Here is an 18,257-nt window from a genome sequence, read left to right as displayed (position 1 = left end):
TCACTGGCAATCCAAAGAACCTGTATATCTGTTGCTTCAATAAATCGCACTATTGATTGACTCAGCCGTGTGTTCAATAAATCGCACTATTGATTGACTCAGCCGTGTGTGGTCCCTGAACGCGACCGTACCTCTGAGTGCGGCCGTGTTAGTTCAGGAGGTGTCCGGCTGAGCAGGTAGTGTGATGTTAGTAGTGCATCCGGACCCGTGATAGTCCAACAAAGGTGTTGGGCGTGACTGGACTACTAACGCTGACTTTGGGCATCACTCAGAACCTAAGCTCAGCCGCCCCCAGTCCCTCTGATATCTGAGGATCGACTGGAAAGCAAGGGGGTTTAGTTTCTGCCAAATTGCTCTGCCTCCTAACGCAACAGAAAAAATTGGCGTCACGGACAGGATTGCCATGGATAAATTGCTGCAAAACCACAAATGTGCCCCTTCCCAGGCTGGGAAGGAGTGGGCTCAAAAGTTTTGGAAAGATGAAAAGAAAGTGGTAGAACGTATTGAGCAGTGTCAGGCTGCGCAAAAGACTGGAGCAAAATGCAGCCTTCTGCTCCAGTTAGGCAGGTTCGTAGATTAATGTGTAGTACAAACCCTGAAAATTGGGATGGCGATATTAGGTTTGATAGTGATGATGACGAGGAGGAAGAGACCTCCGATTCTGAATCTCAATTGATTTCTTTGAGACCTTTGGTTAAAACTGAGACTGTTGTTGATGACAATGACGAAGTCCGCACTGCTGTGCGAACGATCCCGTGGTCACCAGCAGAGCTGATAAAAATACAAGAGAAATTCTCGAGGCGGTCAGGAGAATCAGAAGTCGAGTATGTGTGGCGAGTTTCTCTTGAAGGAGGAGACCGAATTATGTTAAGTGAGGAAGAAGCAGGAGGCTTTTGGGGACCAGGAGTATTTTTAACTGTTAGGCCAGGAGACCATAGTTACTCCTTAACTGCACGAGTTGCATACTGGGCAGGTGGCATAGATCCCCAGGAGAGAGGAGAACCACTGGAAATTAAAACCACCAGCTATTCCGATCTGGCCACAGCAGTACAGAAAGCAGCCTGCATTCAGGCAATATATGAGAGAGATGAATTAAGGAAATCCCCGATGCTAGCCCCTATTGATCCAGCCCGATTAACCTCTCTTATTCGTGGCCTCCCTGATTGTCTCAAGATGTTTGTAGCAAATACCCAGGATCGCATACAAGCTGCTAGTATAAAGGCTAATCGCGGTCGTGGACGAAATCGGCACACCCCCATACCCACCTGGAGTGAATTTGTACAAGACATAGACAGGTACGGACGCCGAATGGGCTGGGTCGGTTCGTCCAGTACAAAGTCCTCAGATCATGCCCGGCGAGTTCGCCAAGTCCACGTTCAAAACCCCAAATACCCTAAATTCAATGAGAGATTTAAATCTAGTAAAGAACGGGGTGAATTGTGGCGTAAAGCCATAGATTTGGGTGTACCCCGACAAATCTTGCGAGGCGCCTCTATAGAGGATCTCCGTACATTAGTCCAATCCCTGGGTAAGAGGGATAACCCAACAGGGGAGAAATGGCTCACTGGGAAACCCCCAAACCATAAAGAAAGCATACCTTCTGCACCAGTATGTAATCTAACTGACAGGGCAGAAGTCCAGCAAAAAAACTTCTATCCCCGGGGAGGGCAGTGAGCCACCCTGCTCGGCGGGTCTTAGCAATTCAATGGCTCTCTAATGAACACTCTGACCCTATAATTGCCATTCCCGTTGGACCCCGGAAAATATTGGTAAACTTTCTCATTGACACCGGGGCCCAAATGTCAGTAATCACACATGAAACAGCACAAACCCTGGGCATAAAACCTGGACGACGCAGGGTTAAATTCACCGGAATCGATGGTGTGGAAAAGGAGGGCCCCACTGCGAGAATTTCACTCTGGCTGCCAGAGGAACGTAAATTAACTCGGGCAGAAGTACTAGTTGGTGCTGCATACACTAATATTTTAGGATTTGACATATTGCGTGGGCGGATGTGGAAACTCCCAGATGGGACTGTGTGGAGTTTTGCAAGAAATAAAAAGGATCCCGGCACTGTGAAACTGAGCCTGTTACAAACATCTATACCCTTACCCCCCTCAAAAATCACTAATGTTCGGCAATATCCTTTGCCAGCAGCAGCACTTATGGGAATTGACGGGGTGGTAACAGAATTAGAAGAAAGAGGCATCATTAAAAGAACTCATTCGCCATACAATTCACCGGTGTGGCCAGTAAAGAAACCGACTGGGCAGTGGCGTTTTACGGTAGATTACCGCCAGTTAAATGCTAATATGGCACCTTTGACTGCTGCAGTTCCTAACATGGCAGAAATAGTGACATTGATACAAGGCACTGCTCATCCTTGGATGGCTGCCTTGGATGTCAAAGATATGTTTTTCATGATCCCTCTCCTTGAACAGGACAAAGCACAGTTTGCTTTCACATGGAAAGGGATCCAATACACTTTTAACAGGCTTCCACAAGGATACAAACATTCCCCCACAATTGCCCACAATGCTTTGGCTAAAATCTTAGCAGAAATTCCTGTTTCATCTGATAGCACAGTATATCAGTACATCGATGACATTCTGATAGGGGGAAAAAGCCAAGAGAGTGTAAGAGACACCATGGAAATCATTCGGAAAACACTGCTCGATTTAGGATTAGAAATTCCAGATGCAAAGTGTCAGGGACCTGCACAGGAAGTTAAATTCCTAGGAGTCTGGTGGGTTAATGGAGCTGCTTCTATTCCTCAGGATACCCTGGAAAAAATAGAGTCTGGACAAAGGCCATCTAGCGTAAAGGAATTACAACAAGTTTTGGGAACCCTAAGTTATTGGCGCAAACACATTCCAGGTTTTGCTATTATTGCGCGTCCTTTATATAGTTTGCTCAAAAAAGGAAAATCATGGGAATGGACTGAACAACATACGAGTGCATTAGAGTTGCTAATTAAGGAGCTGAGGTTATTCCAACAACTTGGCCCCATACATCCAACTGACCCTATTTATGTGGAATGGGGGTTCAGTGAACATGGCTCTCATTGTAACCTATGGCAAAAGGGGCCAGAAGGACCAGAAAGGCCACTAGAATTTACATCTCACTCTTTCAGCGATACTGAAAGGAGATATTCAGATCTTGAGAAGGGTTTACTGTCGCTAGTGCGAGCAGTGAAACAAACAGAACAAATAAGGAGAGAACAAAGTGTGATTATTCGAGGACCCTTCCGCCTCCTGGACATAGTACGTAAAGGGACAATACCACCTGCTGGTATTGCTCAGAAACCCACAGTTTTAGCATTTGCACGTGCTTTATAGGTAGTGAATTTATCACCGGCAATCCAAAGAACCTGTATATCTGTTGCTTCAATAAATCGCACTATTGATTGACTCAGCCGTGTGTGGTCCCTGAACGCGACCGTACCTCTGAGTGCGGCCATGTTAGTTCAGGAGGTGTCCGGCTGAGCAGGTAGTGTGATGTTAGTAGTGCATCCGGACCCGTGATAGTCCAACAAAGGTGTTGGGCGCGACCGGACTACTAACGCTGACTTTGGGCATCACTCAGAACCTAAGCTCAGCCGCCCCCAGTCCCTCTGATATCTGAGGATCGACTGGAAAGCAAGGGGGTTTAGTTTCTGCCAAATTGCTCTGCCTCTTAACGCAACAGCCTGAGATGATGGACAAAGGATTTTAATCACCGTTCACCATGACACAGAAGAGAGACATCGTGTTTTGGACCGGATGAAGAAAAATGGAGAACATAGATGGTGGGAAGCCCTCCTCGGATGGTCACCCACAGCAACCGGCATTCTTAATCTCATGCTGCATCCCATTGTGATCTTGTTGTCACTAACATGTTTATGTTTATTGCTTATAATCATATTGTACTTTAAGGTTTGGCTCACGATGAAGCAAATAGCTCTAATGCAATCACCCAGAGTATGCATGCTCTCGACAGAGGAAAATAAATAAACTCCTCAGACCTGAAAGACTCCCTATAAATGATAGAGAAAAAAATCCATCAAGACATATGGCAATGGGAAGGAACCAAAGAGCAATTTTGGAAAATTCTGAAGCTTCCCAAGGATGGAGATTTTAGAATGAAAAGATCTAAGTGAGACTTATTTGAAATATGAATTATTTATCTAAATCTCAAAGGGGGGATCTGTTGGAGATAGGTGGGGAATGAAGCTGGGGGTATTGTTTAGTCTCTGTGAGTAGTTAACAAGGTGCAACCTTGAGGGAAGGAACAAGATAACTACAAAGGGAACACAACTAATGAACTTTGAGTGTACTATCCTAATTAACACCTAATTAGCATAGTAGAAACCCACCCTCGGGTAGGGAAAGCCCCCTACCCACAGAAGCCCCTTCTTCACTGAGCATGCCTAGGAAAAAAGAAGGATGCTGTGACTTTAAGTGGAGACGAGGCTTGCGAGAACCAATAGAAACAAGGGTGACCAAGCCAACTTGCAAAAATACTGATTACTGTTGCTTGAAGTGTATAAAAATTTTCCTTAAAGTGTATAAATATTTTCTGTGTGTTAACCGAGGCGTGCTAGCTTTGTGGGCTTACCACCTAGCACCCAACTCTGCACAGATTTGGAATAAAAGCAAATATCTCAACTCTGTGTGTTTTTCAGCTCTCTGCACACCAGGTGGAAGAACCCATATTTGGGTCAACAGCAGGTGTATGAGGAAAACATCTAAATTAAAGGTACTGTGAGAGAAGAGAACTTGTGTCCTGATAAATTGTTGGGATCACCCTGCACAGCTCGACCTTAAGGAGAAGGAGCTGTGGCGTTGAGCTGCACGGCTCGACCTTAAGGAGAAGGAGCTGTGGCACTGAGAAGCTGGTAAACAGCTGGATATCTGCACAGCTGACACACTGATATTAGCAGTATCATGAGAGGAATATGGAAAGCTTTTAGGGCAAACCGCTCTATAACTACAAATCCTTTGGTAAGATATAATATTGGTTTTCATAGCTTTATACAAGCACTTTTTCCATCACTAGAAGTAGCTTCTATCGCTAGGAGTAGTACAGCTAGAATTGTTTGCCTTGTAACATTCTTCTATTAATTTAAGCATAGTTGATATGTGACTGCTGGATTATGGTAAGATGCCGTGTGAAAAAAACCTATGAACCAATAGACAGGGTGGCTGTGGCGCGTGCAGCACGTCTGGCCAGCGGGCACATGCGCCATAGGCTCCCTGTGTTGAGAGGTGGCAACTGAGGTGTGTTCCGACACTCGCTGGCCACGTGTGTCGAAACTCGTTCCTTGGCAAATGTATAAATACCGGGATGTCCCGAAGAGCAGGGGGATCGGTGTACGGCAAGGCCACCGTTGCCTCCGTGGGGACGCCCACGTAAAGCTGGCACCTACCGACTGCTGGGCTGAGTTTGCGGCACAGGACGATACAGGAATGTACAGATGGTCCATCTTCCTCACAGTCCTTGGGTTGCGAATGATCCATCAGGTTTTGTTTATAGATAAACAAAAAGAGGGAGATGTTGGGATCACCCTGCACAGCTCGACCTTAAGGAGAAGGAGCTGTGCCGCTGAGAAGCTGGTAAACAGCTGGATATCTGCACGGCTCGGCCTTGAGGAGAAGGAGCTGTGGTAAACAGCTAAGAAGAAGCAAGAAAAACAGGGACACCTGCAAGCAGCAATCCTGACTGTGTGAGAGGCGCGTGGACAGCGCGTGATATTTTGTACATAGCCAATTGCAATAATGTGTGTAACAAGTTGTAACCAATCATGAGTGTGTGCGCAGTGACTAAACAAAGATTATGATATATATTGGAGTCAGACAAGACAATAAACGGTTTCGGAATATAACTCTCATAGAGCTGTGAAGTCCATCCTTGTCCCGCAACTGGTGACCCCGACGTGATACGATCTCTGGGATCTCATCGTTGAACACCGGTCGAGCGCAGAGGACGCCGTGGGAGAAGCCCGGTTGGAAGAATTGCAGTCAGCGGGACTGACGCAAGGAAAAAGAAAAAGGAATACGTTGCAACGGAGAAGCACCCAGCGAGGTGAGGTGAGCAACCGAGACGGCATGGGGCAGAACACATCGCATGAAGAAGGGGCGATAGTCAGACTCCTGCTGCATATGCTCTCTAAGAGAGGACTGAAATATGATGAATATACACTTACAAGGCTCCTAATTTGGAGCCGAAAGAAAGGGTACACCCCCGATCCGTCTGTGGCGTTTAAGGCAGAGACGTGGGAGGAGATCGGAAAAATGTTATGGGAACATATTGAGAAAAACGCCGCAGAGTTAGTGACGGCGTGGAAGTTGATATTAACCACATTAAAAGCCTTGAAGGCAGAGAGAAAAGCCGCAGCTGATATGGAGGAGGCTGTTAAACTGCCTTCAACCAATCCCTTCTTAACCGAGTCAGAGGGTCCAGGACCTTCAGCAACTCCGACTGCACCTCCTGAGGTGCCAGATGCACCGAGTGAACTGGCCGCATTAGATAAGTCAGAGAAACAGATCTACGATGATGTATGTGAGGGCAAGACGGGACAAAGCTGCCCAGAACAATGTACTCAATGTTCCCCTGTGTGCCCATGTGAAAGATTGATGGGGCGGGCTTCACCACCCCCGAAACCACCCAGACTTAACTGATCGAAAGCCGTAGTTTTGAAGCCCTCAGCCGAGACCCTGCCGCCTTTACGGCCCCCGTTGCCTGATAGCAGCGACGAAGGAGAAGAGCCTGTTGTAGAGACTATAGGGAGGCAAGAGTCTAGGATGAAAGGCGACCCTAGGGAGCGGTGGAAAGACGTTTTCTTAGGAGCAATGAAAGACGAGGAAATGGAGTTACTGATGGCATTTCCTGTTAGTGTACAGCCTCACGGGCCCAATCGCTGGGACCCATTTCACTGGGACTTGATTAAGAAAGTGCGGAAGGCAGTGCAAAATTATGGCTTGCAATCACCTTTCACGCAAGCTCTATTAGATAACATATTCACGGGAATGGTTCTTACACCATGGGATTGTCGGCAGATGATAGATATGTTGTTGACACCAACCCAAAGGTTATTGTGGGCAGACAGATGGTATAAACTCTGTATGCAAGAAGCCCTGAGAAACCTGGAGCGTCAAGACGGCGATGCACTTCAGAACATTACTATGGAACAAATGACAGGCCAGGGACCGTTTGTGGATGTTAGATTGCAAGCTCGGCTGCCCTTAGAAGCCTTGCAATTTGTTGGGTGACTAGCGTTGAACGCGTTGCGAACAGTCCCTGAGGAGGGAAAGAGGCAACCATCTTATACTCAAATTAGACAAAGGAGAGATGAACCATATATGTCTTTTGTTGATCATCTGAGAGACGCTTTGAATAAGGTGTATACCAATGAAGACGCAAAATTAGCAGTGTTGTTGAATTTAGCGGTAGAAAATGCCAATGTAGATTGTAAAAGAATTTTGTTAACTTTGCCAAAAGAAGCAACGTTAGTACAAATGATCGAAGCCTGCAACAGAGTAGGCTCTGCCACACATCAGGCAGAGACGCTCGCAAGTGCCTTTGCAGCAGCAATTAAGCCATTTATAAATGGAAAAGGGGAGAAAAAATGTTTTAATTGTGGAAAAACAGGCCATTTTAGAGCTCAGCGCAAGGCCACAAGGAAAGGACCTAGGCAGATTGAGAAAGGTCATAAATCCTTCCAACAAGGACCCTTTCAGCAAGGAATAGGCCCAGCAGGAGCACCATGTGGTTGATGTCAAAAATTTGGTCATGAAGCCTCAGAATGTTGTTCAAAGTATCATTGGGATGGTGTGAAATTGGGAAACGGGCGACCGAGCGCGAAGGCACCCCACACGACGACACAAATGGGGAAGCACCACCAGGCTGCTTGGCAAGCCTCAGCGCCCAAACCAGAGGGAGCGCCGGAATGGACGTGGAAACAACAGTAGAAGTTACCTTACGGGACATGTCGGTTTATGATGTCCCGACTAACGCAAATGGACCATTAGGATATGGATTGAGTGCTTTGTTATTAGGACGATCTTCAGCAACAAAGCAGGGAGTTTTTGTTCTCCCTGGAGTCATTGACGAAAAAGGCCATATTGTGCCAACCACTAGTCCTTGGAACACACCTGTTTTTGTGATTCCAAAGAAAAGTGGAAAATGGAGACTATTACATGACTTGCGAGAAGTCAATAAGGTATAGTGGACATGGGAGCCTTGCAACCAGGGCTACCATCTCCCTGTATGATACCGAAGTATTGGAAGCTTTTGATTATAGATCTCAAAGATTGCTTTTTTACAAACCCTCTGCATAAAGACGATGCCAAACATTTTGCATTCTCAGTCCCAAGTACAAACAAGGTGCAACCCATGCAAAGATATCATTGGACAGTATTGCCACAAGGCATGAAAAATTCACCCACGATGTGTCAAATTTATGTAAATTGGGCTTTACAGCCAATCAGAAAAAGGTGGCCTCAATATCTCATCTATCATTATATGGATGACATATTGTTGGCTGGTGATCAATTAAATCCGGAAGAAATGATCGGGGAGCTTGTTGAGCTTTTAAGACAAAGTGGGCTGCAAGTGGCGCCGGAAAAGATACAAGCTGAAGCGCCTTGGAGGTATTTGGGGTGGATGATCACTGAAACGTCGGGGACCCCCCAGAAGGTTGAATTAAGAATTCAGATTAAAACATTAAATGATGTACAAAAATTGGTAGGAGACGTTAATTGGATTCGACCTATTTGTGGGATCACAAACCAAGATATGGAGCCCTTGGTTCAGCTCTTGCGAGGGGATAGCAGGTAAAACTCTCCTCAGCAATTGACCAAGGATGCCCGGGAAGCAGTAGCAAACATTTCTGAAAAGGTAACTCAAGCATTTAGTTCTAGGATAGACCCCTCAATAGGGATCCCTTTGGCAGTAATCAATCACGAGCGACATCCCTACGCACTTATAATACAGTGGATAACAAAGCTAGAATCAAAAGTGGACCCATTGAGAATTTTAGAGTGGGTCTTTTTGCCTCAGCAGCAGAGAAAAACCATCACCATGAAAGCAGAGTGTTCTGCAAATTTGATTATGAAAGGACGCAACAGAATTATTGATATATCAGCAAAGGACCCGAAAAAGATTTTAATACCATTACAACAAGAATATTTGACTTGGGCTTTGCAGCACTCTGTTCCCTTGCAAACTGCATTAGCAGGACTTGAGGGTGACATTCAGATTCATTATCCATCACACAAAATGTTTACCTTTTTGAAAAAAAAAATAAAAACAAAAAAAAAACATGAAGTAGAAGAAAAATCAAAGTGTAGTCAATATCCAGTTCAAGGTGCTACAGTATTTATGGATGGTGGTGGGAAAACAGGCAAGGCAGCAATAGTATGGCGAGAGCATGGAGAATGGAAAGAACGGGTACTTGTCGTGCCAGGATCAGTTCAAAAGGTAGAACTACAGGCAGTAATTGAAGCCTTTTAATTATGGTCTGAAGAACCTGTGAATATAATTACTGATTCTTTATATGTAGTTGGAGTACTCCAAAGATTGGAAGGTTCAATCCTTAGACAAGTACAGCAGGAACAACTATATCAACAATTTAGAACGCTTTGGTTTTTATTGCAGAAAAGACGACATCCTTATTACATTATGCATATACGCAGCCATACCAACCTTCCAGGGGAATTGGTGGAAGGAAATGCAAGAGCTGATCGGCTGACTGCCGCAGTATGGGCTGGACCTACTCCGGACCGTTTAGGTCAAGCACAAGCCTCTCATGCCTTTTTCCATCAATCTGCCAAAGTTTTAGCGAGACAATTTAATCTAAGTGCAGGTGACGCTAGAGCTATTATACAGACTTGTGCTGATTGTCAACAAATAGGCCCAGGAATCGCGATTACAGTTAGTCCCCGACGATTGCATTCGCTACAACTATGGCAGATGGATGTGACACATGTCGCTGACTTTGGAAGATTTAAATATGTTCATGTTTCAATTGATTGCTATTCTGCAGTAGTTTGGGCCACTGCACAAACAGGAGAAACTAGTAGGCATGTACAAAAGCATTTGCAAGCTGCATTCGCAATTGTGAAAAGTGAAAGTTATTTGAAATATTGATTATTTCTCGAAGTCTCAAAGGGGGGATCTGTTGAAGGTATGGGAGGAATGAAGCTGGGGGTATTGTTTAGTCTCTGTGAGTAGTTAACAAGGTGCAACCTTGAGGGAAGGAGCAAGATAATTACAAAAGAAACACAGCTACTCAATCTTGAGTGAACTGTCCTAATTAACATCTAATTAACATAGAATTGGCATATTAGAAACCTGCCCCTGAGCAGGGAAAGCCCTCTCCTCACAAAAGCCCCTTCTTCACTGAGCATGCCTAGGAAAAAAGAAGGATGCTGTGACTTTAAGTGGAGACGAGGCTTGCGAGAACCAATAGGAACAAGGGTAATGGAGCCAACTTTTAAAAAATACTGATAACTGTTGCTCGAAGTGTATAAATATTTTCTGTGTGTTAACTGAGTTGTGCTAGCTTTGTGGGCCTACCACCTAGCACCCAACTCCGCACAGATTTGGAATAAAAGCAAATATCTCGACTGTGTGTTTTTCATCTCTCTGCACACCAGGTGGAAGAACCCATCTTCGGGACAACACAAAGAAAATACAGGGCCCTAGTACTGCTGTACAATTTTTGTGAATAGTTTGGCATGGATGGATTAGAGAAATGCCAAATAAGGTACAGCAAACAGTCCAGCGATTTCCTGTACCAACCACAGTAAAACAGCTACAGACCATCTTGGGATTTTTAGGGTATTGGAGAATGTTTATCTCGCATCTGCTGGTATTAATGCACCCTCTGCAGAAATTAACTAGGAAGAAGGTTCTTTGGCAGTGGACAAAGCAACTTTGATGCCTGCAAAAATCCTTTGATTGAGTATGTGCAATTATACACTCCTAGGCGAGGATATCCTTTTGAATTAGAAGTAATAATTCTAGATGATATAGTCTCGTGGAGATTGTGGTGATAAGCCGAAGAGAAATGTTAACCATTACGCTGAGTAGCTGCATTGTGTGAATTTAGCAAGACTGTGTAAACTTGCATGCCTTACTAATTGCCAGTCTCTGGAGGAGGAACCGAAAAGGGGGCTTCAGTGACTGATAAAAGAAACATCTTGCCACAAGGAAGATAACAAGAATAGGAGAATGCTACCGGCATGAAGTCAGCAAATTTTTGCAATAACTAGGGTAAAGGCAAAGACGGCAGGGGGAGATCACAACCACTGACTCAGTTGAGGAGCTATGCAAATTACGCCCCCACACTTTCTAGGACCATGCGCGCTAATTTAAATACATGTAACCAGTAGCAAGTGATACAGCAATCACTAATCAATGAATGTAAACTTGGGTGGGGTTTTTATTGTTTTGCTAATCATGTAACAATATAAATATGCTGTAGCTTTTATACCGAGCTAAGCTAGCTTTGTGGGATACCACCTAGCTTCCAGCTTTGCGCAAACCTGCAATAAAAGAAATTACCTTGACCCTGTGTGAATATTGGCCTTGCATACTGGGTAAAGATCCCACTTTTTGGGACAACAATGGGAGATGACTGGGCCAAAAAATCAGAAAGAACCTGTAGGATTTTGGTCCAAGGCATTACAAGGCTTCGCTGTACATTATAACACGATGGAAAAACAAATTTTAGCTGTAGTTTGGACACAACAAGAAACTGAAAGAATTACAGGCCAAGATATCGTGACTGTACACACACCTGTTGTCCCTAAAGTCGGGGTTCTTTTACCCAGTGTGCAAAATGCCAATTAACACATTGAGTTGAGATATTTGTCTTTATTTTGATTCTGCGCAGAGAAGGGTGCTAGGCATCTAAAGTGGCTAGTACACCCTCAGGGGAGACAAGACGAGGTTTTACACAATTCCATTACAAGGAAACACACACAACAAAAATAATGATAGGCTATAAAAACTTATATAATAAAGGTTCTTTTACACATGCTCTAACTATTACTTCACTCATTATACTAAGGTGGTCTTATATTTCCATAGTCATTATGCACAAGTGGGAGTTAATTTTAGTATTAAAACTAGACAAGGTAAGGTAAGGTAAGGACAGAGCTTTCACTTGATACTTATCCAACATTGACCGATCCAAGTTATAAATCAGACAATCAGACAACCAAGCAACTACACAATATAGTACAAATTCCATACCCTAAGTTTGGTAGGAGCTTTCCACCTCCGTTTCCATGACTTCAAAACAAAAAGTGAGTTAACCAGTATAATTTTCTTCCTTTCGATATCACACCCATATCTATTCATGGATGGGTTACTGATGATTCTGTTAGGGCACATGCAGGGGTAGCTCAGGCAGCCACACACTGGAAATGGAAATGTTATTTACAGCAACGATTTCTACTGGGAAAACCACATGTAACCACTCCACACGCCACTCTTTTAGGAACTGCATAATTTAACCATATGCCCACACTAGAGGAAACTCTTCCCCTTGGAGATATCCCTACATCTCCTGTGGAGTAAGCGCCCCCTTATGACGAGTTAATAGAAGAGCACAAAAAAAGATGCCTGGTTTACCGATGAAGTGCACCATATATGGCAACTGGACAAAGACAATGAAGAGCAGCTGCATATGCTCCGGTTCCAGGATTTATATTATGGCAAACAGGTGTACAGGCATCTAGTCAGTGGGCTGAATTGATTGCAGCATCTCTTGCCATCCTGGAAGAGAAGGCACATTACCTATGTTTGGGCTGTATACAAAAGCCTCACAATGTGGTTGCCCTGCTGGGCCCAAGAGGATTAGCATGTACAAAAATACCCTATATGGTGGGCAGATATATGGAAACAAATTTGGCAATATGTACAAACGTATCCTTTAAAAGTAAGGCATGTCTCAGCTCATCAAAAAGATGATGCGCTTAAGTCACAAAATAATAGGGAAGTAGATGATATGACCTCCGCCAAAGTACATGCTCAAGCTATAAATACATATATAGCTTGCGGACATCAATCAGCTCATACTGCATGCACATGGGACATTGCTCACAATCAAACCTCTCTGCCATTATATATTTATAAAGCATGTGCACATAATTGTACTATTTGTATGCAGCTACATTTAAGGGCATTATATAGGCCATGGGGAAAGATAAAACAGGGTCAATGGGCCTTGAATACCTGGCAGGTCGATTACATGGGCCCTCTGCCCTTGTCAAGGGGGTGGTGATATGTATTCACTGCTGTGGAGACAGTATCAAGACTGTTTTTTGCTAAACCCACCAAATATACTAATCCACATAGCACAATTAAAACATTAGAACAACTCATTCATCAATGCGTCCCTCCTCACCAAATACAAAGTGACCAAGGAACACACTTTAGTAGACATAATGTCCAAGATTGGGCTCAAGGGCTAGGGATAGATTGGATATTCCACATTGTCTACCATCCCCAAGCTAATGGCTTGATTGAAAGAATGAATGGGACGTTGAAAGAACAATTAAAAAAGCTAACCAGTACTAAAACTTTGCAACATTGGAGTTCACATCTTACTAAAGCAGGGTTTTTTTGTTAAACAGCTGGAATATTCATAATCAAACACCCTATGATCGTATTACAACACTTCCAGTACAAAACATGATGAGGATTGAAATTCTTCCAGATGGTATCTCTCCCAAAATATTAACTACAGGGGAAACGGAATTGTTTACACTGGCAGATTGCGTGGTGGGACCCTGACCTATTAGTCTAGACGTGAAGATTCATATAAAAACCCCTGAGAATGCCATATGGTTCTGTACCCCAACTTCTCCTCTTATTTTACATCCTCTGTTGATATCAGATTCTCAAGTTCTTGTATTTCAGGTATCTTCAATGAATACCTGTGCCTTATCTAGAGGAGATAGCATCAGAACGGTGTTATTGGCATCGTAAACCCAACATCGAATTGAAGTTCAATCTGAAAAAGCGCAAGCCATAGCTCTTCAATCTGTGTGGGCAATTACCCCACATCAGGTTATCAAACCCAGAGTAATATTAGCTGAAGGAGCTCTGGAGCAACAGAGTATGTATTACCAGAAGGAGATGACACTCCTGTTTTCCTCCCTTATCACAGGTTGGCTCATTGTACTTTGTAGTCTTGTACTACAGGCATATGCCCTGGATATGTTTCTGTGAGATCAACATGTAAATACTTGCATTTGGTTGGCCTCTACTGTAAATAACTCATCTGCCTTTTGTATTGAGGGAGGATTAACAGCTGCAGATCTTTTGGCAACATGTTTCATTGGCGTGCCAACCCCAGTAGCTGTATTACAGAATTATACTATGCTAAGTGCTTTTGATATTAATGTTCCTCATTGCTATTTTTTCTGAGTAGGTAACGGCTGTATGCCACGGAACATTACAAAATCAATGGGCGGTGGACTATCTCCTTCGACACCATAAACACTGCTCTGATTTTGAAAGCATGTGTTGCTTCAACATAAGTGATGAATCAGCCAGCAGAGGACAACATTCAACATCTCCAGGACTTAATGCATCAAATGAAACAATCTACTGATGGTGCCTGGCTGGCTGAGTGGTTTAATTCCCTGACAGGATGAGTGGGACACCTGATTCAAAGCATTATTGTAGAGATATGTTTATTCCTTTTTCTATATGTGTTTATTATGTGCCTCTGTAAATTACCCTGCCCTACACCCCGCAAGCCCAAATGGACATCTCCAGCTTTGCCAGCCCCAGCAGAAGCAGTCCCTTGAGCGATGGGGTAGAATGTGGGATAACAACAGAAGACTGGCGAGGAGGATTGTAAACACACTCAAGTGACTTGCAGCTGGTGTGTCGAAAAACACATATATCATTCTAAGTGTTGTTTATCCTTGTGTGTTTGACAAGTAGAACATCTGTGTTTAGATAACACAGGCCTGTGACAGAATTAGAGGCACCCTATGAAACATGCTTGAGATTCCTGCCCTGCTGTGGGAAAGATCAAAGCACAGTGGTGAACTATGTCTGCATGAATCCCTGATAAACAGGTGAAAACAGCAGGTTTGGTGATCCTCTAGCATGGATTGATCTCTGTGATGCCTGTGTCCCTGCTTGTGCACCTCTGCCCGAGTGATGCTTTGGGGAACCCCCAGTTGGTGAGGTAATGAAAATAAATTTACTCTTTGCATTTCATCCATGGTTTTGCAGTTGTTCCTGCATCCTGCCTGTGCTGACCCACACACCCACATTCCATTTCTTCACTGGCTCAACTTCACTCCTTCATTCCCAACTCTTCTTCCTCCTCCCCCGACCCAACCCCAAGCAGTGCAGGGAAGATCATAGACTCATAGAATCTTGAATTAGAACGGCTTGAGTTGGAAGGGACCTCCAAAGGTCATGTAGTCCAACACCCCAGCAATGAGCAGGGACATCTTCAACTAGATCAGGTTGCTCAGAGCCTTGTCCAACCTGACCTTGAATGTTTCCACGGGCAGGGCATCTACCACCTCTCTGGGCAACCAGTGCCAGTGTTTCACCACCCTCATTGTGAAAAATTTCTTCCTTATACCTGGTCTAAATCTGCCCTCTTTTAGTTTAAAACCATTATCCCTTGTCCTATCGCAACAGGCCCTATTAAAAGGTTTGTCACAATTTTTCTTATAAGCCCCCATTAAGGACTAAAAGGCTGCAATAAGGTCTCCCCGGAGCCTTCTCTTCAGGCTGAACACCCCCAACTCTCTCAGCCTTTCTTCATAAGTGTGCTGGTTTTGGCTGGGCTAGCGTTAATTTTCATCATAGCAGCTAGTATGGGGCCATGTTTTGGATTTGTGCTGATAATATAGAGATGTTTTTGTTATTGCTGAGCAGTGCTTACACAGAGTCAAGGCCTTTTCTGCTTCTCACACCACCCCACCAGTGAGTAGGCTGGGTGTGCACAAGAAGTTGGGAGGGGACACAGCCAGGACAGCTGACCCCAACTGGCCAAAGGGATATTCCATACCATATGACATCATGCTCAGCATATAAAGCTGGGGGAAAAAGAGGGAAGGAGGGGATGGGGGATGTTTGGAGTTATGGCATTTGTCTTCCCAAGTAACCGTTACGCATGATGGAGCCCTGCTTTCCTGGAGATGGCTGAACACCTGCCTGCCCATGGGAAGCAGTGAATGAATTCCTTGTTTTGCTTTGCTTGCATGCGCAGCTCTTGCTTTCCCTATTAAACTCTCTTTATCTCAACCCACAAGTTTTATCGCTTTTCCAATTCTCCCCCCCCATCCCACCAGGGGGGAGTGAGCGAGTAGCTGTGTGGTGCTCAGTTGCTGGCTCAGGATAAACCACAACAATAGGAGAGGTGTTCCATGCCTCTGAGCATTTTGGTGGCCCTCCTCTGGACCTGTTCCAAAGGTCCATGTCTTTCCTGTGCTGAGGGCTCCAGAGCTGGACACAGTACTCCAGGCGGGGTCTCACCAGAGCAGAGTAGAGGGCTGAATCACTTCCCTCGACCTGCTGGCCATGCTTCTTTGGATGCAGCCCAGGATATGGTTGGTCTTCTGGGCTGCGAGCAAATATCGCCTGCTCATGTCCAGCTTTTCATTCGCCACTACCCCCAAGTCCTTCTTAGCAGAGCTGCTCTCAATCCCTTCATCCCCCAGCCTGTACTGATACTGGGGGTTGCCCCAACCCAGGTGCAGGACCTTGCACTTAGCCTTGTTGAACCTCATGAGGGTCACATGGGCCCATTCCTTGAGCTTGTCCAGGTCCCTCTGGATGGCATCCTGTCCCTCAGGCGTGTCAACCGCACCACTCACCTTGGTGTCATCTGCCAGCTCTGTTCTGCTCCCTTGTTCATGAGGACAGTTTCCTAGGCCATCATGCCGGTCATCATGAATGTGAAACATGTGCCACAATCAAGTGAGCCACACAAGTAAAGTGTAGAACAGAGGATGGTGGCTGGGTTTTTGATATGGTGAGGCCTGGCAAATTGACTATTTTGGATAACTGTCATGAACACATCAAGGCAAGTGCTACATACTCACCATGGTGGAAGCAACTACCGGTTGGCTAGAAACATACCCTGTAAACCATGCCACTGCCTGAAACACCATCTTGGGACTTGAAAGTTTTATGGTGACATGGTACCCCAGAAAGATTTGAGTCAGAGAACAGTAGTAATTTCCAAAATAACCTCATAAACTCAGACAAGAAAGATAGCATTGTTTGAATGTATCACATCCCCTATTACCCACAAGCCTCTGGAAAGATTGAGAGATATAACAGACTGTTAAAGGTTTTGCTGAGAGCGTTAGGCAATGGGGTATGGAAGCATTGTGATAAACTGAACATGCTGCTTCTCCTGTCCTGAGCGACCAACTTGAAAAGATGGGGCTCAAGTCATAGCCTGTTCTTATGGACATTTAGGGGAGTAGCAGAGGCCCACAGAATGAGGAAATAAGATCTACCTATCTATTAAGGGACAGGGGATAGCAGTCAACAAGAATGTATAAATCTTTATGTTGGGTATAAAGATGGTCTAAGTATGTAGTATAAGTTGTAAGTGTCGGTCAGAAGGGATTTCAGTAATGAGAAATAGATACAATTGGATGGTTAGAAGATATATAAATGTATCACATTATGTGGGACCTGAGCATAACACAAGTGGTATGGAATAAGGGGTGGAGATTGTATTTGGACTGGCTGGGATGGAGTTAATTTTCCCCACAGCAGCCCTCATAGTGCTGTGCTTTCTATTTGTAGCTAGAACAGTGTTGATAACACACCAGTGCTGCTGAGCAGCGCTCACATAGCATCAAGGCTGTCTCTCCAACACCACACACGCACACACATTCTGCCCCTAAAGGCCAATAGGCTGGGGGTGGGCAGGAGGTTGTGAGGGGACACAGACAGGACAGCTGACCCAAACTGACCAAAGGGATATTCCATACCATATGATGTCGTGCTCAGCAATGAAAGCTAAGAGAAAGGAGGAGGAGAGGGGACATTCGTGGTTAAGGCATTTGTCTTCAGAAGCAGCTGCTACACATACTGAGGCCCTACTTCCCAGGAAGTGGCTGGTCATTACCTGCTGATGGCAAGTGGAGAATAAATCTCCTTTTTCTTGCTTTTCTTCTATGTGTGGCCTTTGCTGCTTTTTCATAAACTGCCCTTATCATGACCCACAAGTTTTTCATCTTATTTTCTCCCCCGTCCCACTGAGGAGGGGG

This window comes from Phaethon aethereus (genome assembly GCF_964289735.1).
Source record: "Phaethon aethereus genome assembly, chromosome: W".
Lineage (NCBI taxonomy): Eukaryota > Metazoa > Chordata > Aves > Phaethontiformes > Phaethontidae > Phaethon > Phaethon aethereus.
The sequence above is the reverse complement of the archived record's forward strand: the minus strand, read 5'-3'. Positions refer to the sequence as shown.